At 38.5% G+C, this 22,220-nt stretch overlaps 1 protein-coding gene across 3 annotated transcripts in view; it reads left to right on the forward strand.

The window, feature by feature from the left end:
- The window catches only part of npas3 (neuronal PAS domain protein 3), a 301,093-nt gene that overhangs the window by 171,219 nt on the left and 107,654 nt on the right, over positions 1-22,220 (forward strand). The window lies entirely within an intron of this gene.

The raw sequence follows: 22,220 nt of genomic DNA on the forward strand, positions 1-22,220 counted from the left end.
CCAGTGTTAGTATATCTAAAACCATCTGCATCATGTTTTCCTTGTAGGTCTTCAGGAATAGATTTTTGATCAATATACTGATCACAGTGTTCACTGTAGAGGCACTCTGTTTAAATCAGCAGGAATATGTGCCTCATCAGAAGTAGCTTTCTTTATCATGCACAAAGTTCATGAACTTATTATAAGTTCTAAAGGTTGTTTCTCATCTTTCAAATTTCCAAATGCCTCATAATTTATCTTAGTGGAACTGAATTCTTACTGCACTTTAACTACTTGCAAGTGTTTATTATCACTTAATAAAGTAGACTTAATGAAACATATAAATGCATTTACACCAAAATCATTGTTCCAGTTTAAACTTAAGCTTAAACACAAGACACAAGAAAACCCTGAATATAGAAAAGAAATTGTGGTGGTACTCGATTAAAATGTTTAATTGCATTAATTGTGGGGTCTGTAATTAATTGATTACATTTTATGAACAAAACAAAGAAAATTTTATGAAAAGCTTCACTGATAGGATGACTCCTTTCACATAATTTGAACACAATAGTCTTTTCCAGCTTCCCACCATTTCGGTTTTTGAACCCCCAGTGAACCGAGAGAAGCTTCTTCATTGTGCTTCAATGTTCTTCATGGATGTTGCTTGTGCATCACATTTACAGGACTGAGCGTTTTTAATTTGTTAAAATCCTTTCCCTAAAAAGGATGCTGCAACATAAACAAACTTCATGGTTTCTACAAGCACTGTGGTGAAGGATCAGTGGAATGGACTTGTTTAAATGTAACTTTGTAAGTTGCAGTAACTTAGTCCCCCATAAACTCCTCACAATTGGCTTGAATTTAATAGTGGAAATGTAGTAATGTAGCAGGATAAGGATCCCAAACTAGCAGAAAGTAGCTTGCAAAATGATAACATTAGAAAGAGGTGTATTTTAATTTTGCAACAAAAGTCCAAGTAGAACTTGACCTGAATCTTATCTTGTCCATATGAACTTTTTTGTATCTAACAATCATATGTATGCAGGTTTTCCTTCATGCCAACAGGCTTTACCTGCCCRCATCATTTGCTTATTTTAAAAAAGGGATCTATACACAGCAATTATATTAAGCTAGGTCTACAGTGGATGCATTGAACTTGGCGAAAGGGGATGTGCACCAATTGCACTGCACCTGCCTGTTGGTCTCAATACCTTTTATTTCCAAATTATAATGCTCATGCAACTCTGGTATCTTATTCATTTTACTCTGGGCACTGACCTAAATACTAGTTTCCCTCACTAACAGTGAAGATCGAGGAGTAGCAAATGTACTTTTATCAGTTTTGTTGTCCAGTGATATTTAATTCATAATGTCATATTCTAAATCATAGACCTGCAAAACTTTACAATCCAATAATAAAACCTTTTCAAATACTATTTTTTTCCCACAAAATTTGTTATTTGAATCATCTTCTATAATTTACTTGTCAGACCCCAAATTATTCTTCATAATTCTTTCATACTTTTACATTATTAGCCTAGTAATTCTTCTTAATTCAGCTTCAGATTTTACACCAAACAAGACTTCAATTATTCCTCAACATGCAGCTCTTACTGCAGCTAAGCTGGGTTATTAAATGGAATTACGAAAGTATGATAATGACTGGGTTATCATGGTTCATTCCCTGAGGTTTGTGTGTGTCTGTGTGTTTCTTGCAGCTTTAATTCCTAACATGCTCCACTCTTTATCTATTTAACATACAGCCCAAAGGCTGAGCTTTAAAGATCACAGCCATGTTTATGCGATACCACAACTGCTAGAATCTGGTAGTGTGTGTGCATATGTGTGTGTGGCTCAATATCTTACCCTCTTTGTAAATGGGCATATATTGCTTTCTCCATTTTAAGTTATTGCTCTCTAAATGTATGTTTATTCTGACAAGACAGACAGACAGACGCGCACACACACACACACACACACACACACACACACACACACACACACACACACACACACGCAATCACACACACAAAACAGGACTGATCCATTAGGATTTTTTATGCTACAGAAAAAATAAACGGTTAATGGCAGCAGCGGCTCATTTAGTGGTTTCACCTGGGAGAGAAACATGGCTGAAGAGAGGAAATAGTTGTAAAATGTTCAGCTCTGCCTGTACAGTTTCTATGGCACTGAGGTCAGGTCTCAGTGATGGCAGTTCTAAAACATTGACTCTGTTCTTCTAATGTCACTTTGTTGCTAATTTGATGGGAAACTTCAGGTCATATTCTATCCAGAAGACTTGGTGACCAAGCGTCGGGCTCTTGGATGAGGTCTTGAGATGTTTTTTCAATATTTCCACATAATGTAAATTTGTGTAAATACTCTTGCTCTCTTGATGAGAGCAAGAATTTAGGCACCACAAATGGTTGCCACGGGTGACAAAAAAATTCCTTAAACATGCCAGAGAGAATCAAAGCAACACTCCAAGTATGTTTTTGATGAGGTAATAAGATTACAATATGATATACAACATGAATAACATTACAGCATGTGGATATGTCTGCTGAAATATCTCCAAATAAAAGGCATCGTGGTGAGAGCYACAGAAGGAATGAAGAGTTTAGTTTTGATTGAAACATTTTTTCCTAACAATGATTGAAACAAAAAGTGTGATCATTTTCTGGTCCAGTCTCTGGTGTCATCCATGTTGTTGACTCAAATGCTTCAGCACTACCAGTACTGTGTGGGTTACTTTTAAAACATAGTTAGTTACAGTTAGTACTTCCTGAAGAAATGACTGGCATTACCAAAGTAGCTAATTACCAAGGATAGTTACTGATTGCAATAAAGAATCTCGTTGTTCCTGAGGATTCATTACATTTTATTTGCTTTTTATCTCTTTGAGATCAACATAATGTACTTCAGTTCTTCCACTTAGAAAAACGTTACCTTGAAGTTGTCTCTGTGTGCCTTGTTAATGATGTGTGTTTGCTGTGTGATAAACCAACCAGTCTGCTGCTGGTTGGTGTAACAGCTTTGACACAATGGAGAAGTTTATTACCTGTTACTAATAAAACTATTGATGTTTATTCCCATCATTGGACACAATAGGTTCACATAGCTGCAACCTTAGCATAGATCATCAATCTAGACCCACCTGATTATGACTGGTTCATTTAAATGAAACGTGTCGAACCAGAGAAACATTTGATACAGAAATTAAGAAAAAAAATCAACATCCCTTGTTTTTTGTACAACTGCTTATGCACATTCACAATGCATTTTTGGTCTTTTTTGACCAAGTATAGGTTGTCTGCATGATAAATGCTGAATATTTAAAGGCATGTCACACTTGTTATTGTTTGATTTATCTGGCCAATGTGGTGGAAATAACCAGAGGCAGAGTTTGACATAGAGCAGTTTGAACGTATGATTTGTTTGCAGATTCAGGCGGCAGCATCTTTCCATTAGATCAGAGCTTGTTACTGTATGATCAGAGGTGATACATCAGCCCACATTGGTTTATGCACTGCTCACAGAGCAAACTATCAGAGCGGGATGGAAGCTGGAAACTAACGAGTACCGTTCCAGAGCTCCCACTGGTCGGGATGTCACTGCTTAGTGCTGCTTACAGCTGTATCTATTACGCATCTTTATCATCGCATGTGTTCTTTATCTGTCCTACTTCACTCTGACAGACAGCCACCACACAGAGGAAGAGTGTCGCCGTGACAACCCGTTCTCCTTTCCGTCCGCTCTACACATCATGTTGTCATGTGTGAGTGTTAACATGGAGCTGGAACAAGACAAGCTGCCACGGATCAGCTCACAATTTTGAGTGTAGCTGCCATGTCGAGCCTGTGTGTGTGTGTGTGTGCGTGTGTGCGCGCCCGCGCGCGTGTTCATGCTCATGTGTGTGCGTGTGTGTTAACGCCATGCTCTGATCCTTCAGGTGGAGACATTAGACATCCCCTAACACCTTGTTTTAATCCCTGGAGAGTCGCTATGACAACCATATGAGACAGAGCAGATTGAATCCAATATGAGATAAGGAGTGGCAGAAACAATGTGGAGCCTTTCTCACCTGGAAGAGGTGTGTGTAGCTTTCAGGTTGATAGAGATTTTTTTTTATTTTGGTTTTGCTTTGAATTTGTAAAGATTTATACTCTACCTCCTAACAATTATGTTATTGAACATATCTTAGATTGTCCTTATTGCGAGGCACTGTTAACTTGAAACTTTTTTAGTGGGGATGATAAGCTGTTGTTAACCTGAGGACCTGTAGACCAGGAGGATGGTTGCTCATTGATGTACGAGACCAACATTCTCCATGAAAAGCTCCACAGAAGATGATCAGCAATAAAAGGCCAAAAAACACAGCAGAAAGATCAGGGAGAAAGTTCTGGTGAAGACATCCAGTAAAGGTCTCAAAGTCAGGAATCAAACCCAGGTTGAAGATTGTACGCTCTGACTGCGGGGCGCCTGTTATACGCCACTCCATGCCACACCATGGCACTGCATGCTGTGCCATGCTACACTTGAATTGCTCCTGTTTTATGTTCTGTTAAGGTCTCTTATTTTATTCAGCCAGATTTGTGAACTGTTGTTACCCAGTTAATTAGTCTCATCCTGTCCCTATTCTAGTAATCACTCCTCCTCCCAGGACTGATGGTCCTCATTCATTGTCAGATCCTCCTTCTACCACCCTTGGTACTCATCCATCTCTCTTCTTATTTATCTGTGTTAACTTATTCCTTGAACTTCATTTATTTGAATTTTGCTGCCACCTTTAGCCTTCCTTTATTAAAGTTTTATTTTAACATTAAACATTTTGACTGAATGTCCCTACTAGTTAATTTCAGGGTCAGAAATGACAAGACACTAATTTTAACCTGTACAATTTGAAATGATACAAGCACTAATTTGGCAGGAATGTCATTTTGTGGTTGGGTGTGTTTTCTCTAGGGAACCAGAATAATCTTACTTTCTGCTGGAAATGACATTTTAATCTCCCCACATAAACCTGTTTGAGTTTATGTGTCTCATGCTATGTAAGCCCAGATGTGTTCCTGAAACATTGCAAGAAACACATCGTTCTCCAGCCTTTTCAGCAGAGAAAGAAGGCCAGACTGTTGGCAGCAAATTGGCCTCATTAATCTCCAGCCTAATTGATTGTGAGAAGTTTGAGGATGACATTTTAAGAAAGCCTAGCGGACAGGGCGTAGTGTGATTGATTTGGCTAAAACGCAGCGCTAATGAATGCCAGCCAGTCACTTAGGTGGTAGAGACCAGACACTAATATCAGAGAGATTAGGCCAGAGAGGTTGATAATGCTTAATGAAGAGAGAGCAGGAGTGAGAGAGAAGCATCATTAAACAGCATGTTCAGATTGTATTTGAATGAACTTTATCCACCGTAAATAGAGATTGTTGTGTAAGAAAACTTGTCTTCTGACTTTATCTAGTTGTAAGTTTTGCTAAGGCCTGTTGCTGTATCATAGACAGGATCAAATCCTGGCTGAGAGGTTGCTCTCTGGACTGCATATGTTGTCCCTTTACACACACAAGTTTTCTCTGTGTTCTGCAGCTTCCTTCCACGTCCTCCTGTTCTCTGACTGTTGATGGAGGCAGTTGCCTTCTGACATAGACTCTAGCCTTCTACAGGGAGGTTTATCTGCAGATAGCTTGATGTTCCAAACTGAGCAACTCATTCTGGCGAACATAGAATGGTTCCAACCTAGAAAAGCTTCAAAATTCCTACTATATATTTGTCACTTTAAACATTTCAGTGGTTTCTTTCTTTAGACTTATTTTGTTTTTTATTGTGCTTCCAACAAATATCACTACAATATTAAAACAAATATATTTATTTTTTCTTTGTGAAGCCTTAAAATGTGTTTTAGAATGTTTCAATTTGAGTAGATAAAAAAGTAAAGACATTTTTTTGTTGTTGTTGCTGATCAAATGAAACTGCTGTGGTGTTTTTGGACTTTAAAGAACAGATTGATGTTTAGTTCTTTAAAGATGCCATGTGGTGTTTAAGGATGGTGAGCAGCAGACAGACGGGAACTAATTAACCAGACTGGGAAAGAAGGGATCAAAGTACACCTGTGTGCTCTTTAGTCTAAAAAGTGTGAAAAGAAGTTGAACAATATATATATTTTTTCGTTACTAAAGTTGAACAGCAAGGTAGGAAAGAAGAAACTCGTTTATGAGTGGAAAGCATAACTTTTCAGAGCATATTTACTGTAGATGAATATTTTGGGCACAGAAATGGTGAGGAGCAAATTGGGTTAGTGAGAAAGGAAGATGAGATGATAGCAACACTTAAATTCTAGATATCTAAAATTAGCTTATAACTAATTTATAAGCTAATTTTAGACTAAAGGTATCTGCATTTACATTATAAATATATCAAATGATATCAAAGTTACCATTAAGTTTAAGGAAGCTTTATTTCAAGACATAGGTCAGTCTAGTGCAAATTCAATTTCAGATAACTGCACACGTTTCTTAATTTAGATATCTAAAAATATCATTAGTCATAACTCATAATTATGTTTGAGGCATCTTGAATGGTTTTACAGGTTTGTGACCCTTCAAATAATGAATCCGGTGAAGTCATGGGCGATATCAAGGACATTTTGACTTGTCAAGATGTGATTGAAGATTTCTGGAATTATTATTCTTACTAGTCACAGTGTGAATGAAAATATCAGAAATGAGTCAATATTTTTAGATGTCTAGAATGTAATTGCAATAGTCAGGACATAACATGGTTTTAACATAAAACTACTTTTATGTTAAAACAGCTTGCCATACTGAAATGCAATTCATACTATTCAGATCTATGTTCAGTCAATTTACCATTTCCTCTAGATTTATGTTGGCTGGAAAATAGTTTGAAAATCTGATATATAATGACAATCTGTCATTCATTTGTCCCCAAAAAGCCCCCAAAACATTGTTCTGTAGGAAATGGGAAGCATGCAGGGTGAACCATTTATTATTGATTCACAGTTATTGATTTGTTTGAATAACACCATCCATGATTGTTAGACGTAAGAAAAAAAAAGTCATAGTTCATTCTTTATGAAGCTTCATCCTCAGCTTTGTTCACACTGCCTCTGACTCTTTTACACCCTTTATCTGTTGCTAAACATACATTTTATAATGCCAATACATGTGAGCATACATAGATACGTACAGCGGGCATGGAAAGTATTCAGACCCCTGACTTGCACAGGTGTGTTCCTTTCCTCATCAAGTCCAATCAGTTTAATTAAACTCAGCTGGACTCCAATAGATCATCTCAATGAGGGTCAGAGGAAATGGACAGCATATGAGTTAAATATGAGTGTCACAGCAAATGGACTGAAGACTTATCACTCCATTTTTCTTTTATAATCAATTTGCAAAAAAAATTATGTTTCTTTTTCTTTTTCTGTCAAGATGGGATCCTGAGAGAACATTCAGGAGAAATAATATGAACTTTTTTATTTTAGCAAATGGTTGAATGAAACAGAGTGAATAATTTAAAGGGATCTGAATACTTCTTGTATCCACTGTACATACACTATGTCTATTTATCTATAAATTGCAATAATATTGGCATGTAAGAGATGCGCTTGAACAGATATTTTTGTAGGACACAAATGAATTTAAAATTTTATGTATTTGTGATTCATTTAGGTTTCAAGCTTTCAAATGTTTTGTGGTTCCACTTATATATATGAAATTTGCTCTTTGAACTTTCTTCTGTTGAAAGATGTGTTCCTCTTCTTCAGTGGTGTAGATGAAGATGACATTTTCAGTATTTTCTTTTCTAGATCTGTGAACTGTATCTTAAAACTAGGTACGCTTCTCACAGTGTTTCACATTTTGTTACCTTAAATGGCAGCAAACATTAAATTACAATTTAATGCTGCGTCCATGAAGGACCTCTACCTGTCCTGTTTGACAATGTCAGAATCTGTGGTCGCCTTTGTCTGCAGCTGACATGCTACCATCTTGTACTGCAGAGCATAAACCAGACGTAACGTAGCCGTGTGTTGTCACTACAGTAAGTGGGAAATTAAAAATGACAGCAAACAGCACACAGATATGAAACTGTTTCCTGTGAGCCTGTCAATCTTTCTGACAGCCAGTGAGTGTTACTACAGGTAAAAATGTCATATATCGACTTGGAGAGGCGGTGGAGAGGCTTAATGATGGCGCTGGGAATCCAGCAGGTGAAGAGCAGTTCACACAGGCATGAAGCAAAACGGAAAAGACACAACAGACTCGTATCAATCTAATCTAATGTCTAATTATTGTTTTCATTCAAGATTTTAACAAGCTCAAATCTTTTGTTCTTTAACCCTCCCACTGCTAATCGATACACACTGTCACCTCTACTGTCATTACATGAATAAAAATGAAGGAAGTAGAAAAAGCAAGGCTGGGACAAACCAAGCAAACCTTTAGCTTGGAGGATGCAGCAGATGTTATGGTTGGACAGCTGGGAAACGAGACGGTTGTCCTGTCAGACAGTCAATTTCCAAAACCCTGCCGTGTTTTGCGAAAAAGCTTGTGAGATCCAATTGTCTTTAAGATTCTTCTTATCTTTCCAACACGTCAACACGGCATCACAATGTTTCTCAGATGTGCCGCTTACAGCCGTTTTAGGAGCCTTGCACTGAGAAGTCTTCTGTATGATGAGGTCATCAGTCAGTTTCACCAGGCGTTTGTGAATTACTGCTGTCACTAATCTAGTGGAGCTGAGTGTGAGTATGTTATAAAAGAACAAGAATTTTAATATTAATGAAAGCTTAAGGTACATATGAGGTATTTTCAATTAAATGTGTTTGAAACTTTCAAAATGTACATCCTGCTTTGATTCAGGTTTAGCATTAATGATTTAGAAACACAAATGAGTGCGATCCTTTGGCCTGTCTCCAACGATGCTTAACTGACACATTTTATTCACCTTTTTGCTGTTTCAGAACAATAAACGTCAGGTCTTGAGTTAAATTTTTAAGACCTGCATATTAAAAAATGTGCATATTACACACACGCACGCACACACACACACACACACACACACACACACACACACACACCCACACACACACACAGAATGATGGGTTTCAGGCTGCATGCACAGATGACTCCAGAGGCTTGGCATGACCCGGCAGCGGCGGCGAGACTAAAGGTCACGGTGGAGAGCGTCAAGCCTCGCATCCCAATTGCCCGCGATGCCCCCCTCTGACTTCTTGTGAGGTCTGGCAGGTTCATTAGCAAAGGGAATAACTGCAAAGAGATGAGTGGAGACGGGGAGAGAGAGTGAGGAGGTCTGAACCAATAAACGAAACATCCAGAGAGGGACATAGGTGAAAAGAAGGAAGAAATAAGACAAAACGAGAGTCTTATTAGAGATGCAGTCAATAAGCCGAGGCTTGTCTGCATCTCTAATTGTTTGATTTTACAGGCGGGTAAAGCTCTTTAAACAAACACAGTCTTATGCTAATAGGAGTGTAGCAATATCCCTTGGCTGTGTCTGGAGGGATGGTTGGCCGTAGAATGATGAGAGATTTTTGTGAGAGAAAGGAAGCTGAAGCTGAATATCATTTGTATAATTATAAATGACAGAATGAAATGGTCCACACACACACCCAACCACTTTGTCTTGACAGGTGGAGGGGGACTGAGGGGGAGGGGCGAACAGGGAGAGGGGGGAGGTTAATACTGATTGCTGTCAATCAAGCAGTCCTGTGGGAGGAGGCTGATAGCCGTGAACTTTGACCCTCCCTTCTTGGCTGACGTGATGCCAACGTGAAAGAGAGGGAGAATTAAACAACCTTGAGAGACGGACTGAATTTCAACGGACTGAGCTCTGAGGGGGGAAATACCAACGGACAAATGAAATAAAGCAAGGCATGAGTATGGCCATGAAAGGATCTTAATCCTCACTTCCTGTCTATCCCCACATATAAAAGACTCAAACACTGACCACTATACAGTCAGTTATAAAAGTTTGGTTACAACTAACTTGGCATGTCAAAATATGAGAACAAACTGAACGACATGTAGTAGCATGTTGTTATATAGTTACTAACTGAACCCGACATGTTTGATGGGCAGCAGCTTTAACAGGATATTATTGATGCTAAAGGACTTTTGAACAGTTACTTTATCTAAGTTGGAGTTTATGTGCAGATGATAATAGTGCTAGCCGTCACATGTTTTCCATAAATGATTTTACTTGTTCCAAGCTGTCAGAAAGACACTGTGAGTAAAAAACATTTGTGGATCCAGAAATCATATCTGGAGGAACCTGTGACCTTAAACCTAGAAAAACAAGAAATGAAGCATTTTGGAACCATGTCTTTTACAGATTAACTTTTGTATTCTGGGTTATGCAGCAAGTCTTATGGTACAGTTATAGCATCTGTATTTTTCTTTAATTTTGATAACTTCAGTATTGTGGAATATCTGGTAGATCATTATGTGCTTCTGGTTGCAGGATGAAAAGCTACTTTAATTTCTCTTTAGTTCCAAACAACCTTTCCCAGAACAAATTAACATCATGTTGGGTGGTTTTATTTATTAGGAAAGAGGACAACATGGAGGTTTTATTTTATCCAAAAAACACAATAATCTGACATTGTAAATATGTACTTGATTATACATGCCAGTTATATTCTTTCACCTTCTTCATCAGTTTTTCTCAGTATTTTAGTTCAAATTTTATCCATGGTCATTTTGTTGTTTAATTGTTGGTATTTCTAATTTTAATGTTAAAAATGTCACCAAGAATCCAGATGTCTCTTACATGTGGTAGAGATCTCTCTGATCGATGTAAGTATGCACAAAACTGTTAACATGGTGGACGTCCAGCAGCAACAAACCAGGATTCTGTGTTTTGTGTTCTCCCCTGAGGAGAAGCAAACACACCACAAAACTCCACAAATACATTAGTTGCTATGAGAAAGAAGAATGTTTTTTTCCTGACTGCAGTTCATATGTAAAATACAGTGTCGTGGTAAGATGTGCATAATGATTCTTACCCACTTAAGTGGGAATTTTCTAAATGGTAGCAACGTTGAGACAGTTGGGGTTGTAAAGACGGCAGGGTGGTCTTGTCCTATGCAGGGAGTCTATTTCCACAGTAGCCCAGCGGAGTGGGTTGAAACAATCTATTAAAAATGATGGGAGCTGGATTCTCCTGAACTACATCAGAAACCTAGGCTCTGAATAATAACATGGTGGATATGATAGACTATATGTTTTGGAATGATGGAATCACGAGTTCCTACTTTGGTGAGGAGGATCAGTGGCAGGAGGCAGACCTGGAGAGGGGCTTTCTTTCTGCTGAGTAGGGCCAAGGCAGTTTGTTATCAGGACCTGAAAACCTGACACCAGCTTCCTGGAGCATCCTGTGGGAAAAAACAAACAAAAAACAAATTGAATCTTGTGGATTTTCCTGCGTCGAGTTAAACAGAGCTCTCCCAACTCTCCCAGCTTAATATAACAAGGACTTTAAAATGCATAAAACATAAAATGCAACGCCTGTTAATCTCCTTCAGCTGCTAAAAATGTTATTGTGAAAAAGTGAGACTGAGATAAATCTAGAAACATTCTATGAAAGCTAAAGCAACAGGAGAATGAAGTCTGAGAAGATGGGATGATCAGAATGTGTGTCTGTCTCCTACCATCTCTTTTCTGTAAATTTGCTGGTTTCTGATTGTGTGTGCATGCACATTGAATGCACACTGAGTATGATTACATATTCAGTGATGTGTGCTCCCAGATCTATTCGTTCCTCYCCTGTGTTTTTCAGTCTGCGTGTTGCTCACATGGAGCTGAACAGGGAGGGTTAAGATGTAAAACCCTCCCTCCTCTCCAGACTCTGAGCGAATCGCAACCTGTGCCAAATTAATCTCCTTGCACACACAGTCTCGCACGTACCAAAACGCTTGAAGTGAAAGCGGATTCTGTTGGATAATTTCATCATAAGGATGTGAACACGTGGATTAATGGTTTTACTGTCACAGAGACAGCAGGGATTTTCTCCCTTTCTCTCTTCTCTGTTTATTCTTCTCCTCACTGTCCCTTTATTTAGTTCCAGGCTTGGCAAGTCTCCTGCTAGCATGGAAGGCTAACGGTGTATGCTAGTTTAAGTTGCTTATATTTTCCCTCATGGTTTTCTGAAGACTTTCCTTCCTTCAGTTCAGCACTATGTGCTTGTTTGAAGGCCAACTGAAAAAGGTAAATGAACTGTAAATAAATCACATTCACCCACTCAGTACTGTTTACACCTCAGAGGACTAAAACAKGAAAATGCTTGTAATGGAGGAGAGCTAAATGGATGTGTCTGAACTGAACAGACAAGTGGTGACGTTGACCGCTGTCTTTCCATTTCAAACTGAATTCATGTTGTTTCAAAAATATTCTGAGGTTTTTGCATGTTTCTGGGTTTTTTTCTTGTGGCTATATATTTAAAAAATATTACCATATTTTCCCTACTTATGTGTTGATAAGAATCTTGTGGATTCTGTAATGATATCAAAGATAAACATGCATGCACACAATATAATGGTTCCTGAAATGATAGGAAATTATAAATAAAATGCTAATGTTGGTACGAACTAATGCTCATGCAAATGTCTTATCTAAACTGAACAGGTCTTCAACACCAAGCTCGACATTAGAAAATCTTAATTGTAACTTCTGCATGATTCTGCTAGCCTGCAAAATTCATTGCTTCAGCAGAATTACAAAGTTCCAACAGAGATGTTAATGCAGAAATGAATGGAATATCACATTTTGGCTGTTGTTAAAGAGGAAGAGGATGATGAGGAAGCATTGAAAACTGGGAGAGGGGGGATAACAATCATTAGTCACAACGGCAAACAGAGGGATGTTTCAAAGAAAGCCGCTGTCTGATATTTGATATCTGTCCGACCTAAACAGGCCGTTTGTGTGTCAGCCTAACTACTGCAGTTGTAGTTATGACATGTACAGAAGTATTTTGACATCACATGCATATTTAGCAATCATTTTCCACATACATTACCAGATGGACATTTGGAGACCTTTGTATAGACTCCAGACTGCTGTTAATCTGAAGAAGAGCTCTGCGCCGGAAACGTGACATAAAATATTCATATTGAAGCTTTATTTYATGTACRGCTTCAAGCACAGGAGGTGCTTGAAAATAGAAACCATTTATTTTGAATTAGATTACATTTATCACTCACAGGTTCACTCCAGTTATTCACCCAAATAATCTTTGTTCTACTTGATGTTATGTATAACAAAAATGATTTGTTAGTTTCACTACTCACAGGATTTACTTTCAGTTGGTTCACATCTATTAAGTGACTTTACTCCAAAATCAGACTTTAGTTCACCCAAACTTCAGACTTTTTATTTTACTTTTTAAAATCTGCCTAATTACATCAACCATTTTCAAAGAAAGTGTGACCAAAATTCTATTTTTCGGGGGGTTAGTTTTTTTTTTTAAGAAAAATTGTCTTTCAGTCCATTAATTTGTGACTATGGGTAGGTAACCTAACCCTCTTTCCCACAAAAAATCATTAAATTTATTTTAAATATTTCATGTTTAGTTTATTGCTGAGCACATAAAACATCACTACATATAATTTTTAGCTGTATTAGTAAAAAAAAAAAAAGAGATTTTGGCCTGTGAGTTCTTTTGTCTTCCTCATTTTGGCCCACATGCCAAAAGGTTTGGACGCTGCAGGTGTRGAGCCAGGAAGCAGCAGCTTGGTTAAAACACATTTCCACCTAAGTGTTGTTTCTCTGGATTGTAACCATGCCACAGCATAAAAGGTGGACAAAAAAGAGAGTGCAAGTGATTGAAAGTGTGTGTTTGTGTGTGTGTGCTGGTATGCTTCAGTCACCTGGCTCTGTCACCCTCAATAATCACTACAATTCAACAGAGAAATCTGCTCTAATCAAATGGGAAACGCCTCCATAATTTTGGCAGTTTCTACCGCTCAGCCGTTCTATGCTCTGTTTCTCTCATCATTCCTAAAGTCTCTTTTTTTTCCTTTTGTCCTTCCTTAACCTCCCTCCCTATGTGTCCTATCACCCGAAGTTTCATTTTTCTTTCTTTTCTTTCCACTGCATTTGTGTGCATATGTCTGTTGGACTCAGTGATTCGGCGGCGGCAGCATCAGCAGCTGGTGAGGGCAGTCCCCAGAGGGATTGTGGATGGGGCGGGGAAGGTTATGGCTTTACTCTTGTCACCGAACCGATGCCTGAAAGCATGTGTGTGCAGCATACTGTTGAGTGTAATGGTAGAGCATGTGTCTGTTTCAGGCTGGTCTTGTTTACTCCTGTGACAGTTTTTTTCCTGCTCTTTTGCATTGGGCTTCAGACGGGGAATGATTCGTTCCTTTCTTGATGTGAATGATGGACTTCATCACCAGCTGGTTTGTGGAGTCTGATTATGAAACAGTGAAGTGAAGTGCCTGGCCCAGAACTGCTTTCTCAGTCTGACTCTGCTTCCTATCGGATGGATTTGACTCTCTCTGGATCAAACGGCAGAACAAAGGCTGAGCCCAGTCCAGTGCAGTGAGCAGGGCTCATACTGAACAGCCTCTACGCAACTCATGGCACCACAACAAACTCACAATATAAACCTACAGGCAGTAGGAATGATGGTAGCCACCTATATTGAACATGCTGGCTACACACTGTTGGTGCATTTGTCCTGATCGTTCTCTGGTTGTTACCTTCCAATGCAACGCCGCTTGATTCTCATCTCCTTTCTGCACTCCATCTTAGTTTCTCCCATTGAGATAGATTCCTCAGGATACATTCCATCCAGGCCAATCAGCGAACAGAAAGAGGAGTTGTGAACAATGATGACGAGTTTCTGCCCATAATAACAATGGTGAATGAAGCTGTTCAGTCAGTGTTGGCCTCACTTCCAAATAATGAGCAATAAAAGTCAGAGCAAGAGGAATGAGCAAGATATTTTATTGCTGGCAAAGATGTCATTCGGCTCAGTATGTCTCACTTGGCAATGGGGGGTGGTTGTTTTAAAAGCACAATATTTCCAGTAAACTTCACAGCGTAGCTTCCTTTACAATCAAGCTGGCACATAACATCATGTCACGGTTAAACGTTAGCAGTTGTATTAAGTCAGATCCAGTTGTTTAAAGTTGAACCTATTTTATGTATTTTTTAAATTAATCTAATAGCTGCGCAGGTAAAACTGCTTTGCGATGTCTAAAGGCTGTCTGACTTTAGTGCATCCTCAGAGAGTTTCTATGTGTATTTCGAGCTGCATCGCTCAGATAGACGTTGGCACCAGTTTCGAACACACTGCAGGGTTGACCTCACCAATGCCGTTAGTGTTTGTCCTCAAGAAAGCTTTAAAGATCAGAATGTTCCAGCCCATCATGAGACCAGAAGAACCCCTTTGGATGACGGATGAAAGTCCAGAGGTCTTCCATTTTACACTGAGGATTGTTTTGTCTCATTGGCTGAGAATCTGTCTGACCATCACTCATGAGATCAAGTATTTTGCTCTTGGCTTAGTTTTTTAGTCCAACTTGCTTTTTCCACTTTGATTTGATATGCCTGGTCAGGTAACTGTTTTCATATTTTACTTCAAAGTCAATAACAACTTGAAAAATAAAATAATTCAAATTTGTTTTTTTCATTTGATTGGGGCAGTTTTGAACAGGCAGATCTAATTTTTATAAGGTAACTGATAAAACTGAATTAATAAAAATATCTATGTTTAATATGGAAAGAACAATGAGAATGAATAGATCTGTCACTTTTCCTGCTTTTCGTGCTTTGCAGCATGTCGTATCAGATAATGCTGACGGGGTGGGCTGGATTCTATGTGTCTATGCTTTTATTTGTTTGGAGGGGAGGAAGCAGGGAATGTTTTCTCTCCCACTGTTGGACTCGCTGCCACCTGATAGACTGCAGGTGTTGGATATCTGTTGTAAACTGAGTCTCTTTAAATTGTTACTGTGGAGAGTTAGCCCCGTGTCAAACAGAACCCATCACTGTGCCTCTGGTGTTGCTGCTGGAGGCTTTTGTTTTCCACTCTAGAATGTGCCTTAGCACTAAATTAGCTGGTTAGAGGAAAGAGCTTGAGGAGTGAAGCAACTTTCAACCAGCTATTGAACTGAGACGTGCCTTTATGTGATGTTAGACCCATCTATAAATGCTTGTTGATTTTCTAAGTGTATGTATGTGCTTTTGAGTATGCTGTTTGTCAGCGTGCGTCAAATCCCCATTGCTGCTGCACACTGGTATCCACGGAAATGAAAACAAAAAATACAGAAAATGGAATTTAAATTAAACAACGAAAGGCGAAGGCAGGTCTATCCAGAAACAATGCAATGAAACTGAAAATAAATGAGAGGTTGAGGCACGATTTAGAAAATAAGAAAATTGTTCCCAAACCAGGTGAACTTGAAAAAGTCAAAAGAACTGTACTGTTTTTTTTAACTGGTTTATAAATTAAAAAGACAAAGGGAAAACACAAAATATAAAACTTGCTTATTAGACCTGAAATCTTACTGAGATCCGATATTTATTTTATTTGAATGATTGTTCATATTACTAATGACATGCGACTTCAATCAGAATTCTGTGTGAACGGTTTATGACCCTAAAGCTACACGCATGTGCAGAGGAAGAACGTAGACGTCACACAGATACACACCGTTTCTGGCAGTAATACAGGAGGCCGCCATCCGTGGATCGATTTTAATGTGTTTCAGTGATGGGAACCCACAGCATCGTCACAATGTCAAATGTCTCAAGATAAAGGAAGCTAAGAAGTAAGTTCAGAATTTTCCAGTTATAATTTTCAGCTACTGTTCACATCACAATTTAATGTGTCTGCATTCCTCTGGTGCAGAATTATGAAGCATATTTCACGTCAATGAGACGTGAAGATAATCAAATACATGTCTAGTTTAGTGCCACTTATGGAAGTGACACAAATCAAAATCTTTGGAGGGCGAAAGATCAGAATTGGGTCATTCAGACTGCTGGTAAGAAGTCAGGTATAGGTCASATATGGGCAAGAAAAGCACTACTGGGACAGTTACTTACCAGAGGAGAAGTTGACCCAAGCACAATGTGTAGAGGTATAAGCCGAAATATTGTTTCTTATGTTAAGATCAAAACACTGTTTTTTACTTTTACCTAAGGAACTCATTGGGATAACATCAAACATCATTCTGTCAGACTTGAAGGAATAAAACTGCATGAACTGAGATGACTCTGTTGGATCTATTGTTCTTACTTTGTATCCTTTTGAGAAGGGTGAGCATTAGATGTAATGTACTGAAGCACCTCCACACTTTGCAGTGTTTGTATGTTGTGTGCTTATCAGTCCTTGATTTATTTGACTGCCTGTTGCTGAAAAAGCAAAGCTTCCTTTTTTTATCCTCCCACACTCTCCGTTTCTGTTTTTGTTTCGTACAACCTCCGTACTTCATTTTCTTGACTCCTCTGCCCCTTTCTCTCCTATTCGACAGCCGTTAATAATAACGCATGAAGGCAGTCACCCCAAATGAAGACAAATGCTGTGGGCTGCTTTACAGTCATAATCTCGCTGACTTTTTCTCTCCATGGTCTCTTGCCCTGGTGTTCTGCCTTTGTTCTTGAAAAGTAAGAAAAATTAACAAATTAGCTATTATTTTCCTAGTCTGGATAAGCACATTAAAAAGAAATATATCTCCAGCTTTCAATTTTACACTGTATAAAAAGATTAAGCAGATTTTTCTTTCTGTCTTTAACTTTTCCAAATTTAGATCAGTTAAGATTACCTGAAATTAGCCCATTCCTCTTACTTGCAGACACTTTTTCAACTCTGCTCCCAATATTTTATGGAACTGTCCCCCTCTAAAATAGACACCGTTGTACTTAAGCCACGTAGTAGCATTTTTTATGTGTTCATGGTTCATTTGGAAGAGCCATTTGTGAATCACCTTTAGTTTCTCCATGTCTATTGTAGATTGAATATCTGGTGAAAACCTCATATTTTGTTGTATTGCTGAAAGTCAACATTTTAATTTTTCGAGGACTGTCATAGGACCTCTGTACAATTCATTTCAGATTTGTGCAGATTTTTCTGTCTTGAGAGTTTACCTTAAAATTAGCAAATTATACTTTTTCTTCATTGTACCTATTTGTGAAGTGCACTCGTCCCTCCAGTAAAGAAACACATGACACCCCTTTAGACGGGATGTTGTCTTGCTTACAAGCTTTGGCCATTTCCATCTGAACGTATTGAGGGTTAGTATGGACACACACTTTGGTTTTAGTGTCATGAGTATACAACATGTATTCAAAAACTAAGACCTTTGTCTTTTATGTTTGAAAAGTGTAATCTGACCTTTCAATTACATTTTCTCTTTCTAATATCCATGATGTTATCACAATGTATTTTGACATTACGTTAATCAAGGAGATGGCAATAAAGAGATTGAGTGTGATTAACCAAGGAAACAGAAGAACGTTGTTTATGTCAAGTCATTTTTGTGTCATTGTTGAATACAGTTCTAGTTTTTGTGCATATTTCTGTAGCCTTTGGCTGACTGTGGGTTATATTATRTATGTTATCACCTTGGAAATAMAAATTCAACTGGCAACTCTACTCTAATTGTCTATATATGGTTTAATAAAACATCATAATAATGTAAAATGGTAAGAGGGGCTCAGCAATGTCACAAGTTTCTTTAGCAAAATTCAACCTGCAGGTGTTATGCCTGTGAGTCACCCAGTGAGGTGGTCCTAGCCCCATATCAGCTGACTTGTGCATGGGAAGGCTAGTGTTGCAACTAAATTGTATGATCGAGTATTTACAGATTATTGTTCAGATAGATGTTAGCTTTAGACAGAAATACCCAGAGATCAACTCTGTGTGACATGCAGGGCCAATGCTAACCATTTGGGTGTCCTAAACACAAAAGCTTTTTGGTTCCCCCACCTGAATGTAAATGACTAATAACTGACTGTTTTTCAGTGCTTTTCTCCATATTGGATTGTGGGAAATTAAAGCTAAAATAGACGGAAGATTTGAAGTGGGGTTAAAAAAACAAACTACGATGAATTACATTTAAGCATGTTCCTCCTATAAACATCTGTTAGAATATCTTTTGCTGTTTTCACATACTGACCTTGTTCAATGCTAAAAACACCAGAAAGGTTTGACTTTTCAAAGGCAACTGACCCATATATTTTTGCTTTTCTGGGGAAAATAAATGAGGAGGATGTTATTAAACTCAGAAAATCATCAAAACCTGCAAAACTTTTCACATCAAGTTCAATAAATATTTTATTGAACTTGCTTCTTACTTACTTTGAACACTGCTGTTCAAAGTAAGTAAGTTTTGAAGTAGAACAAATGTAAGAAGCTTGGTGTGAGATTATTTCTTGTCTTTTTTACTTTTGATTTTTCAGTTTTAATTTTTTCATTTGCGCAAAGCAGTATATTGTTGCTTCAGTAGTGAGTAACTACTATGTGTTTTTGTCTACAACAGTAAAATAATTTTGGTGATTCATCCTGCTTACTGCACAGCTGCTCTGAGTGCTGTCTCAGTGCAACAGGGTCAAAAATCACTCCAAGTAGGAGAAGAGGGAGGGCAGGAGGGACAGGGAGACAAGATGTACAGAGTGTGATGCGGGTGGGCAGAGCAACAGAATTGGTAGTGTGTATCTGACACCGCCAAGGATAGTTGTGTTAGAAGTGACAGTCGTCTGTAACAGTCTCTTTTGACCACACTGATTTCTACTACACTCTCCTTTGTTTTAATGATGTCAGCTTCATTTCATGCTCAATGTGACTTTGCTAGCTTGATCTGTGATTCAGAAAGGCAGCTGAGAGCTGGGTTTGTCTTTGCAGGTTTGTAACAAAGATGTTTTGTGAAAGGCTAGAGTTTTCAATTTGATTTAAAAAGTTGGTTTAAAATTATTTTTTAAACATTTTTGTTAGTTGCTGTTTTAATTACTATAGTACTATAGTAACTATAGGACTATAGTAACTATAGGACTATAGTTACTATGTTTATGTTACTATAGTATTTCACTTCCGAGGTAGTTTGCTTTTTTATTTTTTGCCAGTGAGTTTATTAAATATACCTAGGGTCAGCAGGGTCAGCACCTGCTGAGACCCTCCTTTGCCTTCAAAGCTGTCTTTGTTCTCCGTGACACACATTCAACAAGGTGTCAGCAATGTCCATCATAGCTTTTGGTCCACATTGACATTATGATATAACTCCTGTTCAACACTGGCCAATGGCACTTTGTCAGATTGAGATGTGGTAACTGTGGAGGCAATCAGAGTACAATAAATTCATTATGTTGAAAAAACCCATTTGAGTTGATATGACCTTGTGATACGTTACATTATCCTGCTGGACAGAGAGTCAGAGGATGGATCAGTGTTCTCATAAGGAATGCACATAGTTTGGTTGTAAAATGTGATTATTTGACCTACTGCTGCCTTTCCATCATCTTGAGCTGCTCTGCCCACTCTCCTACTGCAGGCTTCAAAAAGTCATTTCTGTCCACAAAACTGCCACTCACAGGATATCTTTTGCTTTTTCAGATGGTTTTCTGTAAACCTTAGAGACGGTTGTGTGTAAAAGCAAGAAACGCTCAAGGCCACTTAAATCCACTTTTCTCCATTTCCTCATGTACGCTTTGAACGTAACAAAGTCTAGATGCCTACATGTACTGATGTGCTGTGACGTGATTGGCTGGTTCACTATATAACAGCATAACCCCAACCACAGAAAAATTTTAAGAGAGTCCACCAAAGTGAGCATTGCCAAGAGAAACGTATGCGCCCGGCCAGGTGTTGGGAGACGGAGTTAGTGGGATGTTGTTGGGACAAAGAAAGCATTCTAACCAACTTTGTCACTATAATTAGTGACTTTTCAAACCCCTATACAGGCTTCTTTTTATAGAGTAAATTGAGACAGACTTAGCAATTAAAGAAAGATTCTGAGTTATTGGAGACTTTGGGCTCAAGTAACAATCATTCTGAAGTAACAATCATTCTGAAGTAGCAATCATTCTTAGCATAGGGACTATGCTGAGTAAGTGTCGCCCCTTGCCTTTCCTAAGCACCGTAGTCAGTCTCACAGTCGTCCTGCAACAAACCTTCAGCAGTGATTCACACATGTGCAAATGTGAAATATGCTATTGAGCAATTCTCTCAACTGTCATTCCAGACTGGCCACAGCAGCATTTCTGACTTAGATGGTTTTATACCCAAATGGGGACTGTGGCATAGACATCGACCAAGATGTGGCATTTGTATTCAACAGGGCAATTAAACTGAAGTTGCCACCCTTCGACCCTTGGCCAGGATTTGAACCCCCACTTTTGACTTCCAATGATTCACTTCCTGCTAAAGAGCCCCCTGGTGGTTGAAGAAAAATCCACATATAAGCGACTTATAGTCCGGAAAATACGGTATATGAAAAAAAAATCTGAATGCTCTCTGGTATTGTTCAGGGGGCCGGACCAAATGTGGAGGCGGGCCACATCCAGCCCGCAGGCCCTAATTTGGGGACCACTGTTCTACACCTTATATTCAAGCTGCTCCTCTGTTTTGATTCTCTTCAGTTTGGATTAGTTAGTGCTTCCTCTGCTTGGATTAACATTAGCTATAGTTTTATAGTTAGGAGAGAAGGTCAATTATTCAAATAACTGCTGTGTCCCTTCAGCTCTGTCTTCTCTGGCTCTGTTTGGGTCCAACCTCACTATCCTTAACTTTGTGACCACATCTTCTACCTTCAACAAATGCATCTGCATCCCTCTAACTTTTGAGATTGTAGCAAACTGCTTCTATTATACTTGCTATATATAATATTACCATCTTTGTAAATAACACAAATTCAACATGAGAAAGTCAGATGACTGGCAGCATTTGCTCTGTGGCAAGTGTTTTCTTTGGAAGGGTGTTCTAAGGTTAAGCTGCAAAGCAAAACAGCATCCATCTGGAGAGTATTAAAAAGATTTATCAGCTCGGATGTCCTTGATGCTCACAACGTATTGGGGTGTTTGATTGCCCATGTGCACCCTCTTGTTGTTTAAAAGTTGTCTAATCACCATGGTAACCACCTGACTCATAGAAAGAGAAGACTTAATAAAGTAACAGTGCACATCTATTAAAATTGAACAAAATATGTGTACTTACAATATAAAGACATACAATTTCAGCCTATTTTGATCATCAAA

Source organism: Poecilia reticulata, linkage group LG22, assembly GCF_000633615.1.
Source record: "Poecilia reticulata strain Guanapo linkage group LG22, Guppy_female_1.0+MT, whole genome shotgun sequence".
In the NCBI taxonomy this organism is placed as follows: Eukaryota; Metazoa; Chordata; class Actinopteri; order Cyprinodontiformes; family Poeciliidae; genus Poecilia; species Poecilia reticulata.